Source organism: Pleurodeles waltl, chromosome 3_1, assembly GCF_031143425.1.
Source record: "Pleurodeles waltl isolate 20211129_DDA chromosome 3_1, aPleWal1.hap1.20221129, whole genome shotgun sequence".
NCBI lineage: Eukaryota > Metazoa > Chordata > Amphibia > Caudata > Salamandridae > Pleurodeles > Pleurodeles waltl.
The window spans coordinates 1,372,443,895-1,372,465,491 of NC_090440.1; the positions used below are offsets into that span (position 1 = coordinate 1,372,443,895).

General features: G+C 46.5%; 1 protein-coding gene across 1 annotated transcript in view; it reads left to right on the forward strand.

Moving 5' to 3' along the window:
• Positions 1–606: 606 nt before the first annotated feature.
• GRIK4 (glutamate ionotropic receptor kainate type subunit 4) overlaps positions 607–21,597 on the forward strand; it is a 1,066,812-nt gene continuing 1,045,821 nt past the window's right edge. The window contains exon 1 of the mRNA XM_069224875.1: positions 607–662. The gene's annotated coding sequence lies outside the window, so the exon portion shown is untranslated. The remainder of the gene's footprint in view (positions 663–21,597) is intronic.

The following is a 21,597-nucleotide window of genomic DNA, read 5'->3' on the forward strand; positions in this document are numbered from 1 at the left end:
GTGGGACCCCTCTCTCTCACGGGAGATACTGCCGCCCCTCTCTGACTCGGTAACTCTCCACCTTCTTTGCATACCCCGTTCTCCCCGATCTACGCCCCTTGCTTACCCATCTGTGCCTTAGTATGTTCCTGCTGTACACCTCCCTCACCAAAGGCTGCGAAGCCACCTCTCTCTTGCTTATGCCTCTTGGTCGTAACTTTTCCTTGCAATACTCGTCTCTCGTCGCAGTTAGCGCTGTCCCTTGGCGTGCTCCATTTACTATACCTAAAATGCTATCGCCATCCCCACTGGTGGCGTTGAATCCTCCCAGTACCTCATGCTCTCGCTCTCTCTCTTGAATGAACTTTCTGTACCCTCGGGAGTCTCTTTCCCTCTCTACGGTTCATGCTTTTTCCTTTATCCACACTTCCAGTCCCGTCTCAATCAACACAGCAGCACTCCATCTCCACTGGTGTTGGAATGCTCTCTAGCGCGGGTGTTCTCGCTGCAGTACCTCTAACTTCCTGCAGGTGGCGCGCCACTATCGCTGCAGGTCTGGTTCTCTCCCTGCAGTACTCCCGTCTTCCCGCAGGTGGCGCTGTACTTTCCACTCTCCCCGTTCGCACTTCTCCCGGCTGCAGCCGCAGTTGGATCGGAGGAGCGGGCTCTGCGGGCGGCGCTGGGTGAGTGAAGCGGCATCACTGGGGGCATTTGACTGATGGGGGCTATGACGTGAGGGGGGGAGAGGCAGATGCGGGTCGGGTGGAGGGAGGCTCGGGTTGTTTGCTAGTGTGTGTTTGGGAGCAGTGGCTGCTCCAGTATATTTTTGCAGCTCATCATTATTCTCCCCACGGTTACGGTGCTTAGGGTGATTTCACTGTCAATCACTGATTCCATGCGCCTCCCCCGTGCCCCATCCCGGTCCTCCTCTTCACTCCATGGCCCTCAGCCCCCTTCAATGTGTTATATCCTCCCGAGGAAGAAACCGGCTTCCCCATCCCTGCAGCCACTTGCGGTGGTAGGGGCAGCGGGGACCGAAGCGTTCAGTCTTCTAGCCCCGCTCTCCACCGCCCCCCAACCGAAACACAGGGGCAGGAAGAGTGAGAGACACCCCCACTCCTGAGTGCAGTGCACTCTCTCCCAGAAGCAGAACGGGACTCTCCTTTCCCGACGGGACCGGTGTGCGGGGCACATCAGGGCCAGGACAGGAGAGCTGGACAGGGTGGCTAACCCAGTGTTAGGGAGTCTTCAAGCCTTTTATCAGTAATGACCAGGGGGCGTCCGATGAAGGGCAGAGGGCTTGGATGGTGGCAGCGTGCTTGACCCCACGAACAGCTGGAGAAGGACCGTGATGGAAGAGCGCATTCATCTCCCAGCCTTTAGGACACACTCCCCACAAACGCGCCCCCTACGCCGGCGTCAAGAAAAGGTAAGAAGAGAGATCTGTGACTGGTGACAAGTATCCCCCCCCCCCAAGAAAACACACGCAGACACCGGAGCTAACAGGTGGGGACTCAGACAGGAGAGGCACACGTACAACACACAGATTAGGAAGGCGAGCCTCGCGCAGATATAGACGGTGAAACGAGATGGCCACCCCCACATACATTTCGCCCCCTAGTCCCGCAAGGATCATACGCATCACTAGTGCAGCAGGTGGAGTGAGATGTTTACTACCCACACAACGTGGGTGTCTTTTACTAGCTAGCTGTGGGAGCAGGACATTTCCCATGCTTGATTTTAGCCCTGGCTATGTCTGACCACCTACCCCCAGCCCCTGAACTTGTTGGATTTGGGAGTACATCCATCATGATCCTGAAGACCAAACTCCCTCACCCACTCAACTCCGCGTTCAGCCTCGGGCGTATTACACGGTTAACCTCCAGTCCTTTACTCTGCATCACCAGCAAGTGCAGAGAAGCAGCCCAGGATCACACGGCGCCCCAAGAGCGAGCGAGGCAGGAATGGGTGAAACAATTCATGGATGGATATACCTCTGTGCGGATAGAAGAATATTGAATAACCTACGGAAACGTTCCGTCTCTAGGGGCTGTAAACCTCCCGGGAAGACTTTCTAGATCCGTTATCAGGGCAGCGGGGGACCATAAGCCCCTAAAAATGGCAAATTAAAGAATGTATTGCCATCCCAAGCAGGTAGAAAGCGCTGACCTCCCAGGCAGGGTGATCCTGGTACGTCGAAGCAACAGTCCAGGGTGCTTCTCAAGAGATTAACTCCTTTTGGCGGCGTGGGGCGGGTGGTAATCTGCCACCCACCGTAATGATATTTAGTAGAGAAAATAAAAGGAGCCAGCAAATAGTCGACCCTTATACTTGGTGGTTGGGGTGATAGGAGCGTCTGTAGCGGCCTGGGGGTTCACTTCGTGCTGGAGAGCGGCTGAGCCTGCTGTCTGAGCTCCTTCCGCCGAGGCCTAGTGCAGAACCATGGACAGAAACCAGGAGATGGGCGGGCGGTAACCCCGCAGGAGGGGGCTGTACCCCTACACCTTCCTGGTCCCAACGGCCAGCTGGAGAATGTGGGAGTTGGGCCATGGCGTCCTGAAGTTAGCACCTACCCCGCCCACCCCACCCAGCGGGGGAGCCCGGGCGGAGCCCTGACCCCTTAGTGAGAGTTGGGCAGGGGGCGTGAAAAGCAGACACCCAATGCGCGGGTTGCGGGGGTGGGGGTCATGGAAGGAGGTAATAATAAGCGGGGTATGGTCCGAGCAGGCCCTCGAAAGTAAACACATGAAGGGGTAGGTAGTTACCGAAGGATGACATCTAAATGCAGAGTTTGAGAGGTCACTAGGGAATCCCCACGCCTTACCCGATGGTAGCGGCGGCAGCGTGCAGAAGGCTGGGCGTCGCGCACCGCCAAAGGTACGTAGGATGGAAATGGAGGAGGCAGCTCGGCTGAATAAAAGGAACCAGAAAGATGCAGCAGACCACTGGAAACTGGGGGCCCCCTGCCTCCCCTCAACATTACCTGTCGGGGAGGAGTGACTTTAAGGGACACGGGAGGCGGGGCTCCTGAATTGAGAAGGGTGGAGGTGTTTGCTTCGTTGTATCTGGAGATTTTCGTGTGGGTTGCGGTTTGGTGCGTTCTGGGACACAGTGATGAGGTCTCGAGGGGGTCCTTTGCGGGTAGACACGTTTTCCATTTCAATTCACATTTCTAATGTGTTCAGCCACACTCGCTTGCGTCTAAGCGCTGTCAGCCAAGCTTTTCTATCCTAGTTGCTGGAGTCAGTGGTACAATTGGGCCAGATGTGAAAGAGTGTGGTACAATAAGTGTGCGAATAAGTGATACAAATTAGATTGATGCCCCCCAAAATAGTGCTATTGCGAGGTGCGAGCAAGAGTGTAGTAAAGTGTGCACGTGGTACAATGAAATGGGACTAAAAGTGTGCAAGAAAGCGGTATACATAAGATATTGCAAAGTATGCAGGTAAGTGTTTTAAATGATAGCGGTTATGGGGTGTAAGTAGGTGGTAGAAGTAAGTGTGTGCCACAGTTGGTGTCCATGTATGTGATACCATGAGCGTCATTGGAAGTGTACCAGTATGCGGTGGAAGTTAAAGTATGGTGCAGTAAGTGTGCAACTATGCGGTTACACATAGTGATGTTATAAGTGTGCAAGTCAGTGGTAGAAGTAAGAATGTGGTCCAGTCAGTGTGTGTGTAAAAGTTGAAATGAGAGGGGTACTACAAGTGTGCAAGCCGGTGGTGGAACAAGCTGTACAGTGTAGTAAGTGTGCAAGTAGTTAAATGAGAGTGATGTTATTGGGGTGTAAGCAGGAGGTAGAGTTAATGTGTATGTGCGTAGTAAAATGAGAGTAGCGTTATAAGTGTGCGTGTAAACGGTAGAGGTGAGAGCTGGCATTGCACGTGTTAGAAGTTGACAGTGCATCGTACGTGTCCAGTAATTGTCAGCAGAGAGTGTGTCACGGGGATTGTGGAAGCAAACGGTAGAAGTGAGTAGTGGTACAGTCGGTGTAAACTGCGAACGTTAAGAGCGATACTGTAATTGCACAGGTAATTAATTGGTGGAAGAGACAATGTGGTTGACGTAAATGTGCACGCAGGTGGTAGAGGTGAGTTGACGCTGAAAGTGTAAGTGGCGTGAGGGAGAGTTCTGACACGCGTCAAGGATTGTACCATATCTGTCCCCATTCCTTACCGGCCGCTCCACAAGGGACCCCCGGCTGGTCGACGTACAGCTGTGCTCCAAGATGATGGATGCCATTAGTTTGCAGGGATGAAATTGCTGCATTAATTATGCGATTAGAGTGAGTAATTATACGGAATGTGTTATCGAGATCGGTCCATGAGATTGAGGACGCGTGGTTGGGGAAGCGCAGGCCGCGAGGCAAACTTCGCGAAACCTGCTGCGGCACGAATGTCCCCCATTCGCGACTCGTGGGATTTACACGCGTCGATGCTACGTGAAATTTACGCACCACGAAGAGTCCTTGGCCCTCCTTGCCGTGAATATAGAATGGCTCTCAGTGTCATCGTAAAAACTCAGATTTCGCCATTAGTGTTTTCTTAAGGCCAGAGAAGCGCCATATGGAAGAGGCCGCCTTTTAGAGAATTATATGCGCCTCTTTCGAGACGGCGTTTGAAAGCATAACTGGAATGTTTGGCGCAATAATTGTAGCGTCCCGCAGTTCCCAGCGCGGCTGCCAGAGTGCCAACCTGTGCTAATGTGTTCGCTGTGTCACAGCTGAGCTAAGTCGCTATTGTGGGTGGGTGGATGAGGGCAGTGCTGCCAGACGCTTTGGGAACGAGACCTGATGTGGGTGGGCACGGGCGGCCTAAGCGCAAATCACAGGTTATGGTAGCGCCTCGAAAATACCTGCGGCGATGTTGAGTGGTAAGGCATTTCTGCAGGCAGAGAGTTGTCAGAGTGTTCCGAGCGAAACTTTGACAGTTCTCGTTGACGCTCATACACCCTAATGTGTTTTACGAGTCTAAGTTTGGCCTTCTCTTATGGCGAGTGGTTAATGGCCGTGCCACTCTCCGAAGACTGGCAAACACTTTGGAATCAGTCATGCAGAGGGCGGGCACTTGAGAGTGGAGCGTTAAATGCTTTTCTGCTACGGGTTGGATGTTGTGTGAAGAAGCAGTTATGCAGTCCGACTGTTGTCACCTTCCTTCGGGCACAAGATTTCATAATTCATGCCCAATGACCCCCACAATATCCCACTCTGTGGATAGTGTTTAAAATAGGGGTAGGGTGGTGTTACACAGAGATACAGTTCCACACCCTCAGTGTCGTCTAACTGCGTTGGGTCTAGCATTAGGGATGGTGACAGTTGGCATGGTGACAGTTGGCATGGTGACCCTGCCCTCTCTTCTGATGAGCTTGGAGCGTCTCAGATTGTACAGCAGATGGATGGTGTGGAGGAGGCAGGGCTGCCTAAAGAAAGTTGGCACCAGGCCTAGGGGTTTGACACACTAAGTGTTGTCAGGTGGCATTGAGTAACATCCTTTGGAGGGCGGGCAAGATTAATCTGATTGGTATTCATCTGATGGGCTGCGGTGGGTGGATGTTGAAGTGCCACCAGAACGATTTGCTTTATACCTTATGATGCCACCCACCCATTGTGGTTGGATGTCTTTGGATACCAGCCTTTGGAGTGTGGGCACCAATACACCGAACAGTCTTCTAATTTGTTTGGTGTTCTTCAGAATAGCTCACGGTGGCCTTAGCCTATTGCCCATTAAGATGGTATTGGCTGACAGCCATGAAAGGGTGGATACATTGATACCCCCCTCTCTCTTCTAATCTGTTTAGTGCCTTTCATGGAGGGCTATTGTGAGTAGACGAGGTAGTGCCACAACAATAATTTGGGTTCCAGGCCCTAGGCTGGCACAGGCTTAGTGTTTCAGATGGCATTGGATGTCAAGCCTTGCATTGGAGTGCCAGTGTCTTTACACTGTGTCGCTTTGGACAGGGGAGGAGTATGTGCTCTATGGGGCAGAAGATTTGTAGACCATTATGAATACCATTGGGCAAGATCCCCCTATTGCGGGCACCTCAAAAGTGGTAGGGACATCCCTTATCCCTGCACCTTAATGGAGATAGGTCAGCTGCTTGGTAGACCTGCGACCCCAAGATCAGTGAGGTTGTCAATATTAGGCAGGTTCCCGCAGTGCCCCCATTACCATGGCCATCTGGTTCAGCGAGAAAGCAAGATGGGAATTTATATTGGCACCAGGGCCACAGGGAGTGTAGATGCAACCTGATCACAGAGGTTTCAATGAGGAAGACATAATGAAAAGAGACTCAGTACAAAGGTGGGAAACCCACTCTTCCCCATTGAACCATCAAACTCCCTCTGTTTCTCTTCACACACATATTTTGTGGTGGAAATCTCTCGATACCTTTCTGTTTGAGAAACCGTAATTGTTGGGAAATGGTCTTCAAGAAACACTAGGCTCAGTTTGAGGTTTGCTATTTGTGCTGCAGCAGGAGGTGGGGGAGGGCTGCCTGTTGCACCAGGTGTTGTGCACAACTATATGCAGTGAGTGCCGGAAGGTGCCTGGCAAGGCTGGGGAGGAAAGTGCACACTGTATCATCAGTAGAGTCACCCCCCTGTACAGGCAGACAGAAGGGTCGGTCACTTTAGCAGTGTTTGGCCCTGGAGGTTACCACTCCTGCAGTGTTGTGCAGTAGGGATGATGAATTCTTGCAGTGCGGGACAATAAAGGTGGCAGTTCTTGCACTTTAGGGCAGAGTGGCTTTTACACTCAGACTCATGGACATTTTCAAAAGAATTGTTAGTAGCGGGGTGGGAGGTGGCGATTGTGGCCTGTAAGAAGGCCCCTACGCTTGCAGTGGAGTGAAGTAGTCGGAGTAACACTCCCCCTTCCTATGCTGGGCTGTAGCCTGGGAATGTGCATCCTTACATTATTAGGCAGTAGGAGGTGGAGTGGTGATTCTTATAGTGACAGAAGGGCTGTCACGCTTGAATTAATAGGCAGTATTGAGAGGACAGTTACTCATGGTGGGCAGTAGCAACACGGCTTTCCTCTTACAGTGCTGCCCTCTAGCAAGAGGTGGTTCAGTCACGCTTTCATTGAAGTCCCATGTAGTTTTATTGCTGGCAGGGTGGGGTGGGCAGTAACAGTAAGGGGATTTTCTCTTGTTGTAATAGGTATTAACAGAAGGGATGGTAACTTGTAATTTTGGGCAGCGCCATAATGTAGGTCATTCTTCCAGTTTCGGACAAGGGGGTGGGTAGGAGGGATTTCCTTATTTCAGTATGGGGCAGCAGCAGAAAGTGTGCTCACTCAAGGGGTGTTGGGAAGTAGCACGTGAGGTGACCACTCTTGGAAAGTTAGGTAAGCAGGTAGGGCAGGCACTTTTGTTGTGGAAGGCGCCATGGACGCAGTCACTCTTGTGGTTGGTAGTTGCTGCCGAGGCAGTCATTTGTGCCCTGTTGGGCAGTAGCAAGAGTAGTTTTCTTATACTGTTATACTGTTGGGAAGTCCCTCTTGCAGTATTAAGCAGGAGTTGCTGTTAATCTTGTGAGTTTGGGCAGAAGGAGGAAGGATGGCCACCCGTACAGTGCTGGTAACAGCAGGTCTGGTCACTCACTGTTGAAGAGAAGCAGGCAACGTTGGATTAGCAAATAGAGCAGCCTCTCTTGTGGGTGGTTGGAAGAGGGACCGTCATTTGCTTAAGGCAGTGAGGGACAGTCAGTTTGCGCTGGTGGGCAATTGCTGCACTGAATGTCACCTTTATGAGCAACAGCGGGAGCCCCCTCAAGTGGTGCACCTTAGCAAAAGATGTGACCACTTGAAAGTTCTCCCATGAAGAGTCCAGCAGTGGCAGGAGGGTGGTCACTCTTGTGATGGGCAATAGTAAGAGGCGACTCTGGTGGAGGACAGTTGCGGAAGAGGCTTTATTCTTACCCTGTTGGGAAGAAGTGGGCACCAGGAGAGGATTATTGAACGATGGGAGAGTGTCACTCCTGAAGGGTTGGGCGGTATCTCTGAGGCAGTCCATCTTGCTGTATTGGATAAGAGGACTCGTTCTATTTGTAGTGTTAGGTACAATAAGTAGTCCCTCCTGCAGGGTTGACACGTGGAGTGCCTGTCTTGCAGTGTTGGACAGCACCAGGAGGGATAAGTAACCCTGAAGTAGTGAGCAGGAGGGATGATCGTTCTTACAGTTTTAGGCTGGAGGGGCAGTCCCTCTGGCAGTAATGGGCAGGTGGGCACAGCACTGGGCAGTAGCAGGAGGATTGTACCTTTATTTGGGCAGGAGACAACACCCATCTTATGTTGGTAGACAAGCGGTGGGACATATTGCAGTGTAGGCAGGAGAAGCCATTGGTTTATAGTGTAATGCCAGGCTGGAGGGGTGGCCACCCTGGTATTCTTGGGCAGCAAGGCCGTGCTGCATGTGCCTAGCGGTGTCGGGCAGGAGTGGCAGCCAGTTTATCAGTACTGGCCAAAAGTGGGAGCCCTCCTGCAGTTTCGGGAGGTAGCCAGGGTGAGTCTCGGAGCGTCGCTTAGGACTGTGGTGTACGTGTTGCAGTTTCAAGCAGCCGAGGCGGCCCCCATCCTGTCACCGTCTTGGGTTGTAGCAGAAGTGACGGCCAGTCTTGCAGAGCCGTGCTGCTCGGTTGCTGGGCAGCGTGCCTGCCGCATGCACAATGTATTTTCTTGCTTCGCGTTTCCCCCTGAAACCTGAGTAATTTCAGCACAAAAAAATTCTTGCTGGAGACTTTTTTCGGCTGCGCTGAGAAGCCAGCCCCGGACGTCAGACCCTCTTCCACTGCTGTGTAAATCACTCTATTAGGCGAGCGGAGGATTACAGTGCGAAGCGAGCGCTGTAAAACGAGTGCGTTCTTGCAGCTAGAGTACCTCAAACTCTTCTGATAGGGACGGTGACAGGCCCTAATGAGGTTTCACAGGAGTTTAGCACTCAGTACAAGACGTTCTACTCCTCCCCACGCGAGTATTGCGCCTCGTACCGATGGCGGACCATCAGCTGTCTCCCGGAAGCCTGAACCCTAGAAGTGAAGCGCTCTGAGAGTCTCGCAGGGGGAGGTGTTTGCACACTAGTCCAGGAGTCGTTGACGTCTTACTTGGAGTATGGAGCCAGGCACTGAGGCCCTCTGATCCATGGCTGTCAAGTTTCCCTGATCCGTGCGTGACTAGTTTGGCAAATTCCGTCTGTTTCTTAAAATGCGTGTATTTGTAGTCCTGCATTTAGGCTGGGTTAAATACGACTACAAATCCCAGAATTCTAAGAAAACAAATCGGACTGGCCTAACTAGTCACGTATGGACCTGGGAAACTTGACAGCTATGCTGATGCACCCCAGGCATATGGAGTCTGGTAACATGGTCCTCCAAGGCCTCCTTGACCTGGGACCGTGAAGCCAGTATGGAGGCCCTCTGACTCCCTGGTGTTTATCTGAGTGCATAGAGCCTGGAGCTGAGATTAAAGTTCCCGATGCCTCCCAGGGAATATGCAGCTCAGAACTGAGGCCCTCTGATGCCATCGTACACTGATGCCTGCTTCTCCCTCCCCAACCTCCCCTTTTGTATGAGACCTAATGCTGACATGATGTCTCCTTGGCGATTCAGAGCTCAGTACGGAGCCTTTTCCCTTGCGTCCCCTGTAGTATGGAACCTGAGACTAAGGCTTTCGGATGCCAGCCCCACTGGAGTATTGAACCTGTCAAGCCTTCCCGGGATTATGAGGACCGGTACTATGAGCCCACTGCTTCTAGAGACCATGGAGCCATGTACAGTAGTTTTCTGGTGCCTCCCTAGGAGTATGGTGCCTGGTACTGAGTACAGACCGTTTGTTGTCTCTTGTAGCTTTCTGATGCCTCTGTGGGAGCATGGAGATTGATACTGTGACCTTTCTGTTTCCTCTTGTGAGTATGAAGCCTTGTCCCAGGAGCCTCTAGTGTTTTGTCTCTAGGTATTTGGAGCCCATGACTGAGGTCAGTGGATGCTACTTAGGTAGCATGGAGCACAACAGCAAGGTCCTCTGATGCTGCCCAGACATATATAATTCAGTGCTTAGGTCAGCTGATTCCTGTCTGACAATATAAAGATTAGAATTATTGTCCTCTAATGTTTGCCAAGAAGTATGGCAGTCTGTAGCAGGGACCTCCGAGATGTCCCATGCAGGACGAAACCTGTTTTGGCTATCTTATTGAAGTTTCAAAGGTACCGTGACTATCCAAAGGCATCTGAAGAACATTGTCTCCAGTCCTTTCTCTGGACGGAAGATGTAGCCCGATACAGAGGCCTTGTTTATACCTTTTTCAGGAGGATGTCATCTGACTCTTTCTTGAGAGGATGGAGTTTGGAAGAGAGGACAGACAAATGCATCAAGAGAGTTTGGAACCCGATTCTGAACATCTAGTTACACTCCTACAAAACATCCTGGTGAATAAGAATCCATTACCTGATGATTTCTGTCATGTCCAGAGCAGAAGGGAGCTTTTGCAGAAAAATGTTACAGAAAACAGTTAAATGAGTTAGACAGTCGTTAAATTCGGGCAGAGACATACCTCACCCTTTCTTATGCACCTTCCCTGCTTAAACAACATGCTCAACAAGTTTCCTATCCACTATTTTGGAAAATTCTGTAAAGGTCATTCGTTTTTCAAAGTGTGAAGGTGCGTAACCATCCAGGAGGCTTTTTTTTCATTAACACCTGTGGCTGGATAATTCTGTTCAATTACAGAGTAGAGGCAAAATCTACACCAAACTGGTTTAGTACCTATCCAAATACACACAACTTATAAAGGTGCTAGATTCTTCCAGAGATATATTTAACAAGATGCTTCTATATGGAATTGTACAATGGGTGAAAAAACAGTGACCTGTTCTCAATGAAGAAGGAAGCATTTTGTCATATTATCTCCAGAAGGGATTATGGCCCTTTATGATGTTGGCTGTTAAATAACTTTGTTAAAATATGTGTACATCCTACTTACTACTGGACACTGGCATTCAGCATGTAATAAATAATTCAAAATAGAAAGGGTCATATTTATTATTGAGTTGTGTCACCCTTGAGCAATGATGACACAACTACTAAGTCAGATAATCAAGGCACACAAAATCTCACCTGGGTGGTCCTGCATGGCCTGATAAATCTAGAGAAACGCAACACATCGCAAATTGTTGTGTGACTGTGCTCTAGGGAGGCGTTCCATGGGAGAAGCGTTGATGTTCCCACTCACCTATCCATGGATTTTTGTGCATTCCCCGATTTGCCGTTACTGGCAGGCCTGGGAAGCCATCAAAATGCTACGCCTCCCCAGGTTACGGGCAACAAGGAGAAATATCTTTATTTCTCATCTTTTTTTCTCTTTCTATCTGTGCTGCATATTGCAGCACAGATAGAAAGAGGAAAATGCATCCAAGGATTGTTTTGCACACTGGCATTTCTGCATGCACACTGGCATTTTGCAATACGGCTCAAAGGTGCCCGTGTTGACGTTAGGCAGCCAAAAGGGCACCAGCACAAGGCTAGACAGGTGGCTTTCTGCTCTGTATGAAAGTTTGATAAATCCTTCATACACACTGGCAGTTTTCATGCACACTGGCATTTTGCAATACCGCTCAAAGGTGCCCGTGTTGATGTTAGGCAGCCAAAAGGGCACCAGCACAAGGATAGGACAGGTGGCTTTCTTCTCTGTATGAAAGTTTGATAAATCTTCCCCTAAATACACAACTAGCATACTTGACTTTGCACTGTCAGCTTTTAAAACCAAATCATTTGGAAATAATTATGCAAAAAAATTAAATGCACATATTGCAAGTCATAAACTGCATAGAATAATGTCAATATAATACTTTAAATAACAATGACTTCTTTGTAACACATTTTCATGTTACTGACAAAAGCACTTAAAACATTACCACAATTACACTTTAGACATTTTTAGATTAAAATATTTCTATATTTTTCTTTGAATTGTAAATAAATATTTATGAGTGTGGTCTAACTAATTATTCCAGTCATTTATGGTCCATCCAAGCTGCAGGGAAATTCACACAATTCTCTCTGGTGACCTACTATTGTGTCTAATTATTCTATATTGATTTAACTATAAACATATGTTTTTATTTTTTTAAGAAAATCAAAAAGAAGAGTTGTGAAATTCTGTCATGTGGAGATATAGATCTCATCTGTAAACTTGAAGATTCAGTTGATATGATAAATAGTTAAAAACATCAAGAATGCCTAATTTAGAGTGTATGAGAAATGTCTCAGATTTTAACGATTACTTATTCTAATTTGTAATATACTGTTCTGCCACAGGTGGTCAGATAACACCTAGTTATGCAGTTTAATTGGGTTTTGGATTACTCAGACAGGGTTAGGTTTTTATGAATACGCAACTATTTGCTTTTGTTTCCTGCTGGTTTTGTTATTTGCCAATATCACTTTTCTTTACAAAGTATCAGTAAAATTAATCCAAGCTATAGATTAGTTGCATATAGTACATGGATCCATAAAAGTCATCTTGATTATTTGTAATTTGTATTTGTAATGTGTGAGTGAATTGCCTCTGCAATAATGCTATATCACATGGTCATCATTTTACCTTTGATTTTTCCAGCACATTTACTGGTCAGAAAAGTTTGGTGTAACTGGATAACATTTACCCACTTAGCTTAAAGAGCAGTTTATGAATGAGTCAGTTCTCAAAAGTAAATGGGTTAGCAACTGAACTGAGTAGCAAACATTTTTAAATTAGATGTAAGACTAATTCACTGGGTATAGGTACATCAGTGATTTGATCACGCAGAAGTTGAGATCAAGATGGGGAAATTTGAAGCAGCAACATCTATCAGCTTTCTGTATCATCTATCAGTCCCTATATTGCAGAAAGAAGGCAGCCTAATGAAGCTTGCAGAAGGGTCAAACATATTGCCCACGGTATCTATTAATAAATATTTTATGGGAACAGCACAAGATTCTTTAAATGATGGAGTGTACATATTCTGGATGAAATGTAAATATGATGAATACAGTAGAGATCAGACACAAAGAACATTGATGACTAAAATATGACCACAATTACATATTCCTAAGTGGTGTGGGATCTGGCACGAACCTATTTTAGCAATCCCCAAATACATAACAATTTGAACAGAACTAAAAATAACAGAATTGTTGCATAACGTTAGGTTGGAGTGTACTAATCAAATGTATTATTTGTTGGTCCGTAACTAAATGTGCAGCTGGAGAACATGCAGGTCACAGGCAATATTTGCAAATGTTTGTACTAATGGGTGTTGAAGTATTTACCCATGCTGTTGATAAAGGTTGGCAAACTTTGTAACACATTGTTCGTGAAGTTTGTTGAGTTTTACACATTTTCTTGTGGGCATTGTTTGTAGAAAAACACGTTTCTTCAAGACGATTTTCTCAAAATACATTTTACAAGTGTTTTATCCCACAAAATGTTCTGCTGAGTCTGTGCTCATACCAAGTTATTTTGGCATTTTTTGCCACTATCTTCTTAAAAACATCATAAGGTTCCAGAAGGTTTCAAAGTTTTAAAAACTTCATACAGTTGCATAGGAAAACATTCACAACTTTATACACAACCACCCTAGGCGAAATGTGACAATAAGAACACAATGTGTATCACTCTGCTTTATTCTTCTTTACTCCAAAACAAAATGTACATGGCTTATCTTTTGCGCACCCGAGAACAAAGAAAAGGTCGATGTTTGTCCACGTGTATTATTTGTGCCTTAAAATTGTTCAACTTGTGGTATATTTAGTTCAACGTGCACACACAGATAAAAAGACAATGACCAGAGGTTATTTTATAGCTCACAAGTTTCTTGTGTTGACATAAACTTGTCTGATATATGATAGACAAACAACAGGCACGATTAAATTACGGGAAGGGTGAACAGAAGATTGCAATAAGAGTGAAGAATCTTACAAAATACATAGCGAGCCTTTTGACGGGGAAGCCACACAATTCTTGCTAACTTATTTATGTATTATTGACTTATCCAATCACATTCACCTGGGGGTGAATTCCAAAATACTGCAGCCTGAAACATATTTGATTGCTATGCACAGATCTTTGCTGCTGCTTGATTCATCAACAAGGCTGCCCATATATTGGGTTCACATTTGGTGACGAATTATTGAGCCATTTGGGGATTGAAGATAGCTCTTTATATCCACTTTCTACTGAATGGCAAATGTTGAACCTTAGGGAGGATGTAAAATGCAGTTCTTTTGACTACCTCTTTAAACCCCAAAAGCGCATGTGGTTTTATCGTGATAAAATACTTTGTTTGTCATAAGAGAATACTTGAGATGATATTTCTCTGTTGCTTTAGGTTTTATTTGTTATTTTCTTTCATTGCTAGAGACGTGTTGATGATGGTTCATCTAACACTTTATTTAAACAGAGAATTCTGCTCCGATCAAGCCGTGTAGTTCTCGTATGCTGAAAGGATGGGTGACACTACAAACTTTATGTATCATGGATTTTGAGCTTGGCATAATTTGTTCATTTTCTGAATATTCAGAATTCCATTCTTATTGCATTACTTTCTTAATTTAGTTCTTGCATGTTGACAAGAGATCCTCAAAATGTTATGGCAGTAGGAGACTGGTCCTCATGTGACTTGGTTTACGGTTATTTACAATTCATGCTTCAGATGAGCTGAAAACTTGAACGATATTTTATTTATTTATAATTTATTGAGATGTTTTATAACGGGCTGCATAACATAAAACCACAGCTTTAGAACACGTTTGGTAGGAATACTGAAGAAAAAAATATATAGTTAAAATCTAATGATGTAGAAAAAGTCACTCACACGGCAAACAAATGATGTCTCCTTCTGTGATCACTGATTCAGTGTGCTGAAATTCAGTGAAAAAGCCTTGGGTGGTTTACTGATATCCTGAGAATCCTGGAATCCTAGGAAATGGGAAAGCAATAGCGGGTCTGAGGTCTCTAAGGGGACAGACAAAAGGCATTTTGTGTAAACATGATATAGTAAGATTACACTTGCGCCAGGTTGAAGAAATGAGCTTGTAAGAACTTCCTCAAGCTGTAAAAATTTTTTGTCTGAGATGTATAGGTAGAGAGCTCTTGGGGGATCTCCCACCAAGGTTCTTGTAGGGTGTGAGTTGTGTTGAGAATAGATTTCGATTCACATACCGTAAAGTAGTAATGGCTTGCAGAAGTCTGGCGAGTGGCTGTGTAGGGCTTTGTGAATTAAACAGTAAGAAATGAAGCCAGGGCCTTCTTTCATTGTAATCCAATAGAGATATCTCTGTGCTGGCATGATGTGGAGCCAGAGAGAAAGCAAGCAGCCGTGTTCTGGATTTTTTGGAATATGGATACAGAATACAACATTTTTCAAGGGAATTTGCAAATTCTTAAAAAATAGAATTGTGGAGGTTATGAGTGGAATGATCCAATGGAATAAATAATTGCAGCTAACCGTTCCAGCAATGGAATTGTTCCTTCAATTGAAGATAATGTTAATTTTCTTGATGTTTTTGTAGCTGTGGGGGTTGTCACAAGCATATTTGAGCTTATCAGCCCTGGGCAGTGCTAAGGGATTTCTCTCAATTTAAGATACCCTTGTAATGCAAGGGGATTGGTACCTTCATGTGAAGAGTATGAAATGCATGACTAGTGGATCCTAACTTTAAAGCCTCCACTGGGTCCTTCCTGTCCTTTCGGCTGTGAAATGTCCCCTTAAGGGTATCATCTGACCTCTTTGTTTAGGTCTTTCTCCGTATATTCCTATTAAGGATTTGCACTTTCCTTATAGGATTTGATGTAACCCTTGATAGAGTCAGCCCTGTCTCTGTTTAGTACCTGCCCTGTTTAATGTTTACTTAGTATAGGGTTTTTAATGCTCCATAGAGTGTGTTTTCCCTCTATATGCTCCATCCTATCCTTCTACATGACAAGACCCATCTTGTCCCTGTACAGAGTCAGCGATGCAATACAGCATGGTTTCTTCATCCTCATATGCAATCTACAGTTATCCTCTGTACTACTTACCCTACCCTTGCATAAACCTGCCTTACGCCTGCACAGTATTTACATTACCTGTGCTGTGTGCTTCAGTATGTTCAGGCGCTGTATTAGGAATGCTCTGTGCCTATGGGCGTCTTCTGTCATATAGGCGATACTTGTCCACCATAATTTTGTCAGAAGATATTTTACTCATGATACTCTGGCATAAGTCCTATGTATTTTTATGTGTATTCTTCTATCCCGATGGATATATCCTGTCCCTCAACTGGGCCTGTCCTTTGCCTGCATACGATCAGCTTTATGCAGTCCTTCTCACAGCATCCCAAAATGCCCGCTCATGTATAATATACTCCGCACATATTGGTTTCTCAGGCTGTTTTTCACACTGAGGCAGCTTCTTTGAGATATGTCTTCTTGAATTTGCTTCCAGCGATCCTCCATATCCCCTCATGGTGGGGGCGGGAGGGAAAGTGGAGGGGGGTGGTGGTTCTTCCATCATCTTTTATCAGGTTGTGATATGAGATTTTCTTCTCTCTGATTTAAGGAAGGCCCTGCGTTTTAGAAAGTGTGGCGCTGGCCCATAAATTCACAAAATGCCCATTTAGGCGAGCAATGTGTTTTTTTGTAAGCGAAATGTGTTGTTCTTTGGTTATCCAGGTCCTTCCCCTCTGCTCCCACAGCTGGCAAGCAAACTGTGGATCTCTAGCCCTCACTGCAGGCGATTTTTGCTGTGCACATAGTTTAGATTAAGAATAAGGGTACGTTTAAGTAGTTTTAGGAGCAGAACAAATAAATAGGTGTACCTCCACCGCCCTGGTAACTAAGATTTACAAACCAGGGTGTCCAAGATTAGACAAAAGGCCAGACCAATGCCGGATGTTCAAGCAATGTAAATGATACCCATTTAGGTTACTTGTAAGTAAATTGATTTTATGTTAATATCCTGAAAATGAGGGACAGGTCCAGGAATTGGGGACCATCGACTAGGAGCATTGGAGGGAAAAGATGGAGATGGAACGGTTCTGCCGAATAGAGTAGCATTATCTAATTTTTACAGATTTTGGTAGAATTAGTCAGATGCTGTGGGAGTAGATAGTGTCTCTGTAGGAGTCAACAGTACTGGCAGTGGCGCATGCGCAGGACACACATGCTGGAAGAAGGTTGCAAGATGCAGACTTAAATAGGTTTTGTTCTGTTTTGAAAGAGCATGGTCCAACCCGTGGATCGGGCACTATTTTGTGATTGTGAAACATTGTGCTATTCCATCGATTTTGCCATCACGTGAAATACTTAGGATTACAGTGAGGATAAAAGACTAGCAGAGAGCCCAATGGAAATCTCCAGGTGCACTCAACACCATTACTTTTTAGGTTGAGCATAGAAGCGCTCAAGTGTTGCTTTTCCGATGTTTTGGTATGTATCTAGCATCTAAACAACGCCCACCTCACGCCCATCACTACCACTCATTCGTGGGCTTGCCCTTCAAAATTCATTTGATGACATTGGTATATGGCTTATGTTTGACCCTCCTTGGGAAGGTTTTGTTACCGCCTTGACTATCGCCCCTGTTACACTGCTAATTGCACTTTCGCTGATAAGTTTGATTGTGAGTGAACTTCTTTTTCCTTTTGCATGTCTCTTCTCGCTGATGCTCATGGTGGCCATGGCGCTGTGAATCTGCTTGCTTATGTGAAACTGTTTTACTTTTAATTTTCAATTAGTGTGGCAAGAAAAGTCCTGAAAAGAAAAGGAGTTTGCAACGCTAATAGCTCTAACTCAAGCAAATGCGAGACCCGTTGCATTGCAAATGCATGTTCTATTTTGAAGCTGACGTGATACAGGAGTTAAAAACTGTGTGTTTTAAAGTTCATGGTAGAGAGTCTTGCTGATAGTTAACTGACCAAGAATGCTGCTTGAATGGCCAGTGCACATTAGTGCTTTCAGACGGCAGACTTCGAAGGCACAAAAATGCCAGAGCACATACTCTCCCAGGATAGGTGAGCATATCCAAAATGGGTTCACCTGCGTATAACACTATTAAGTAGATGGGCACCCTTGTGGTGAAAATGTGACTATCACATATGAATATTTCTTGTACCCATTTCTTTGGTGTCCATCGGCTCTCCCCAACTAGCAGCTTTTAAAGGGATGGTGTAGGAAGTTGGCTCTGTATATACTATCTCAAAGTGAGAGATAGTGTGCACAGAGTCAAAGGGTTCCCTTTAGAGGTTAATAGTGGCAAAATTAGATAGTACTAATGCCCTATTTTGTAGTAGTTTGGTCGAACAATAGGTTTAACAGAGGGTAGTGTTAAGCATTTGTTGTACACACACTGGCAATAAACGAGAACACACACTCAAAGACATAACTAGAGGCTAATAGGTTTTTATATAGAAAAATATATTTTCTTAATTTATTTTTAGAACCACAAGATTCAAATTTGAGGTAAGTACATACATTGTAAGGTACTTCACACAGGTAAATATAGAACTTTGATTAAAAACAGTAGTACACACAGTTTTGGTTAAAATGGCAATAAGCTATTTTAAAAGTGGACACTGCAAAAATCAACAGTTCCTGGGCGAGGTAAGTATGGGTTAGTTTTTCAGGTAAGTAAAGCACTTACACAGTCAGTCTCCTGGGCATAGACAGCCCATCGTTCAAGGCAACCGCAAAGCCACAGCACCAGCAACACAGGGCCGGTCAGGTGCAGAGGTCAAAGGAGGGCCCAAAACACATAGGTGACTATGGAGAACAGGGCTGCTCTGGTTCCAGTCTGCTAGCAGGTAAGTACCTGTGTCCTCGAGGAGCAGACAAGGGAGGTTTTGTAGAGCACTGGGGGACACACGCACAAGCACACAAAACACACCCTCAGCGGCACTGGGGCGGCCGGGTGCAGTGTGCAAAGTAGGTGTCGGGTTTGCTGTAGAAAACTATGGAGGGACCCGGGGGTCACTCTGGCAATGGAGGCAGGGCACAGAGGGGCTTCTCAGGCCAGCCATTGACTGGCCTAGGATGAGGGCCATCTGCTGGTTACTCCTGCACTGGTAGGTGGTTCCTCTTGGTCCTGGGGGCTGCAGATGCAGTGCTTGGTCCAGGCATCGGATTCCTTTGTTACCAGGCAGTCGCTGTCAGGGGGAGCCTCTGGATCCTCTATGCAGGTGTCACCGTGGGGGTGCCGGGGGGTTGACTCAGGGTGTTCACATCGTTGGAGTCGCCTGGGAGTTCTCTCTGCAGTGTTGGTTTCTCCAAACTTGAGCCGGGGGTGTCAGATGCAGAGTGTGAAGACTTACGCTTCTGGCGGGAAGTGAGAGTCTCTTTAAAGTTGGTTTCTTGTTGCTGTTTTGTAGTTGTTTCTGGACAGAGCCGCTGTCCTCAGGAGGTTCTTGGTCCTTTAGGTGCAGGTCCGTCCTCTGAGTCCTCAGAGGTCACTGGTCCTGCTGGGTGCGTCGCTGTGCAGGTTCTTTGAGTCTGGAGACAGGCCAGTAGGGCTGGGGCCAAGTCAGTTGTCACCTCCGCCGTCTCTGCGGGGCTTTCAGTTCAGCAGTCCTTCTTTCTTCAGGTTGCAGGAATCTGATTTCCTGGTTTCAGGGTCGCCCCTAAATACTGAATTTAGGGGTGTGTTTAGGTCTGGGGGGCAGTAGATAATAGCTACTGTCCTGCAGGGTGGCTACACCCTCTTTGTGCCTCCTCCCTGAGGGGAGGGCGGCACATCCCTATCCCCATTGGGGAATCCTCCAAAACCAAGATGGAGGATTTCTTAATGCAGGGGTCATCTCAGCTCAGGACACCTTAGGGGCTGTCCTGACTGGCGAGTGACTCCTCCATGTTTTTCTCATTATCTCCTCCGGACTTGCCGCCAAAAGTGGGGGCTGTGTCCGGAGGGGTGGGAATTTCCACTGGCTGGGATGCCCTGGAGCGCTGTAACAACAGGCATGAGCCTTTGATGCTCACCGCCCGGTGTTACAGTTCCTGCAGGGGGAGGTGAGAAGCACCTCCACCCAGTGCAGGCTTTGCTCCTGGACACAGAGTGACAAAGGCACTCATCCCAAGTGTCCAGGAACTCATCTGGTTGTGGCAGGCTGGTAGGAACCGGTCAACCTAACACTAGGAGTCAGACTGGTATACAGGGGACATCTCTAAGATGCCCTCTGTGTGCATTTTTCAATAAATACCACACTGGCATCAGTGTGGATTTATTGTGCTGAGAAGTTTGATACCAAACTTCCCAGATTTCAGTGTAGCCATTATGGAACTGCAGAGTCCGTGTTTGACAAACTCCCAGACCATATACTCTTTATGGCTACCCTGCACTTACAATGTCTAAGGTTAGGCTTAGACACTGTAGGGGCATAGTGCTCATGCAACTATGCCCTCACCTGTGGTATAGTGCACCTTGCCTTAGGGCTGTAAGGCCTGCTAGAGGGGTGACTTACCTATGCCACAGGCAGTGGAATGTAGGAATGGCACCCTGAGGGGAGTGCCATGTTGACTTAGTCATTTTCTCCCCATCAGCACACACAAGCTGTGAGGCAGTGTGCATGTGCTGTGTGAGGGGCCCCCAGGGTGGCATAATGCATGCTGCAGCCCTTCCCTGGTCACAGGGCCCTTGATACGAGGGGTACCAGTCACAAGGGACTTATCTGTGTGCCAGGGCTGTGCCAATTGTGGGAACAAAGGTACAGTTTAGGGAAAGAACACTGGTGCTGGGGCCTGGTTAGCAGGATCCCAGCACACTTTCAATCATAACTAGCATCAACAAAAGGCAAAATGTTAGGGGGTTACCATGCCAAGGGAGGCATTTCCCTACAGATGGTCAATGAAGAGATATTTTTTCAAGATTCTGCAAGTTTGGAAGTTCTGCTTTGAAGAAGGAGAGAGAACATCTTTATGTCTGTTGTGTTCCATTACACCCCAGAATTTTTAAGTTTATGTCAGAAATGTATTCACTTGGTGTCTGCAAATTTGGAAGCCATATCATTCTTTTGGGGCTTAGATTAATTGGTCTCTGGATATAACACCTCATTAGTCATTTGGTGTCTGCGCATATGCGTGGTGTCTCCTTCTGTTGAGGTTTAGATCATTTCATCCCTGTACTCCTACAAATTGATTGCACCAACCTCATGGGATCTTCACATGTTGATGCCTGAAAATCTGGATGCTGTAGACTTCTGCCTCACTTAGGCCATTTGGTGTCTGCACATTTGGAAATTCTATACTTATATGGAGGCTTAAGGATGATTGTGTCTGCACATCTAGGAAATGTTGGGACTTGGCCCATTTGATGTTTGCACATCAGGCCATGTTATGCTTCTGTCTGGTCCTTGATTTTGGCATCTGGGCAAACTACCCTTATGTTCCAGCTTCAATCATGTATCCGTTTGTGTGACTTTTGGGCGTCAGTCCATCTGTATGAAGTATATTTGTGTATACCTGTGTGGTGGCTTGGATCACTTGGTGTCAGCATATGAGTATTATCTACCTTTATTTTGAGACTTAAATAATTTGGTGTCTGCACAGTTGGACGTTGCCTGTTTATCCTAGGGCTTGACAATCTATTGATGGCTGTTTAACAGGCACCTGTTTCTTCTG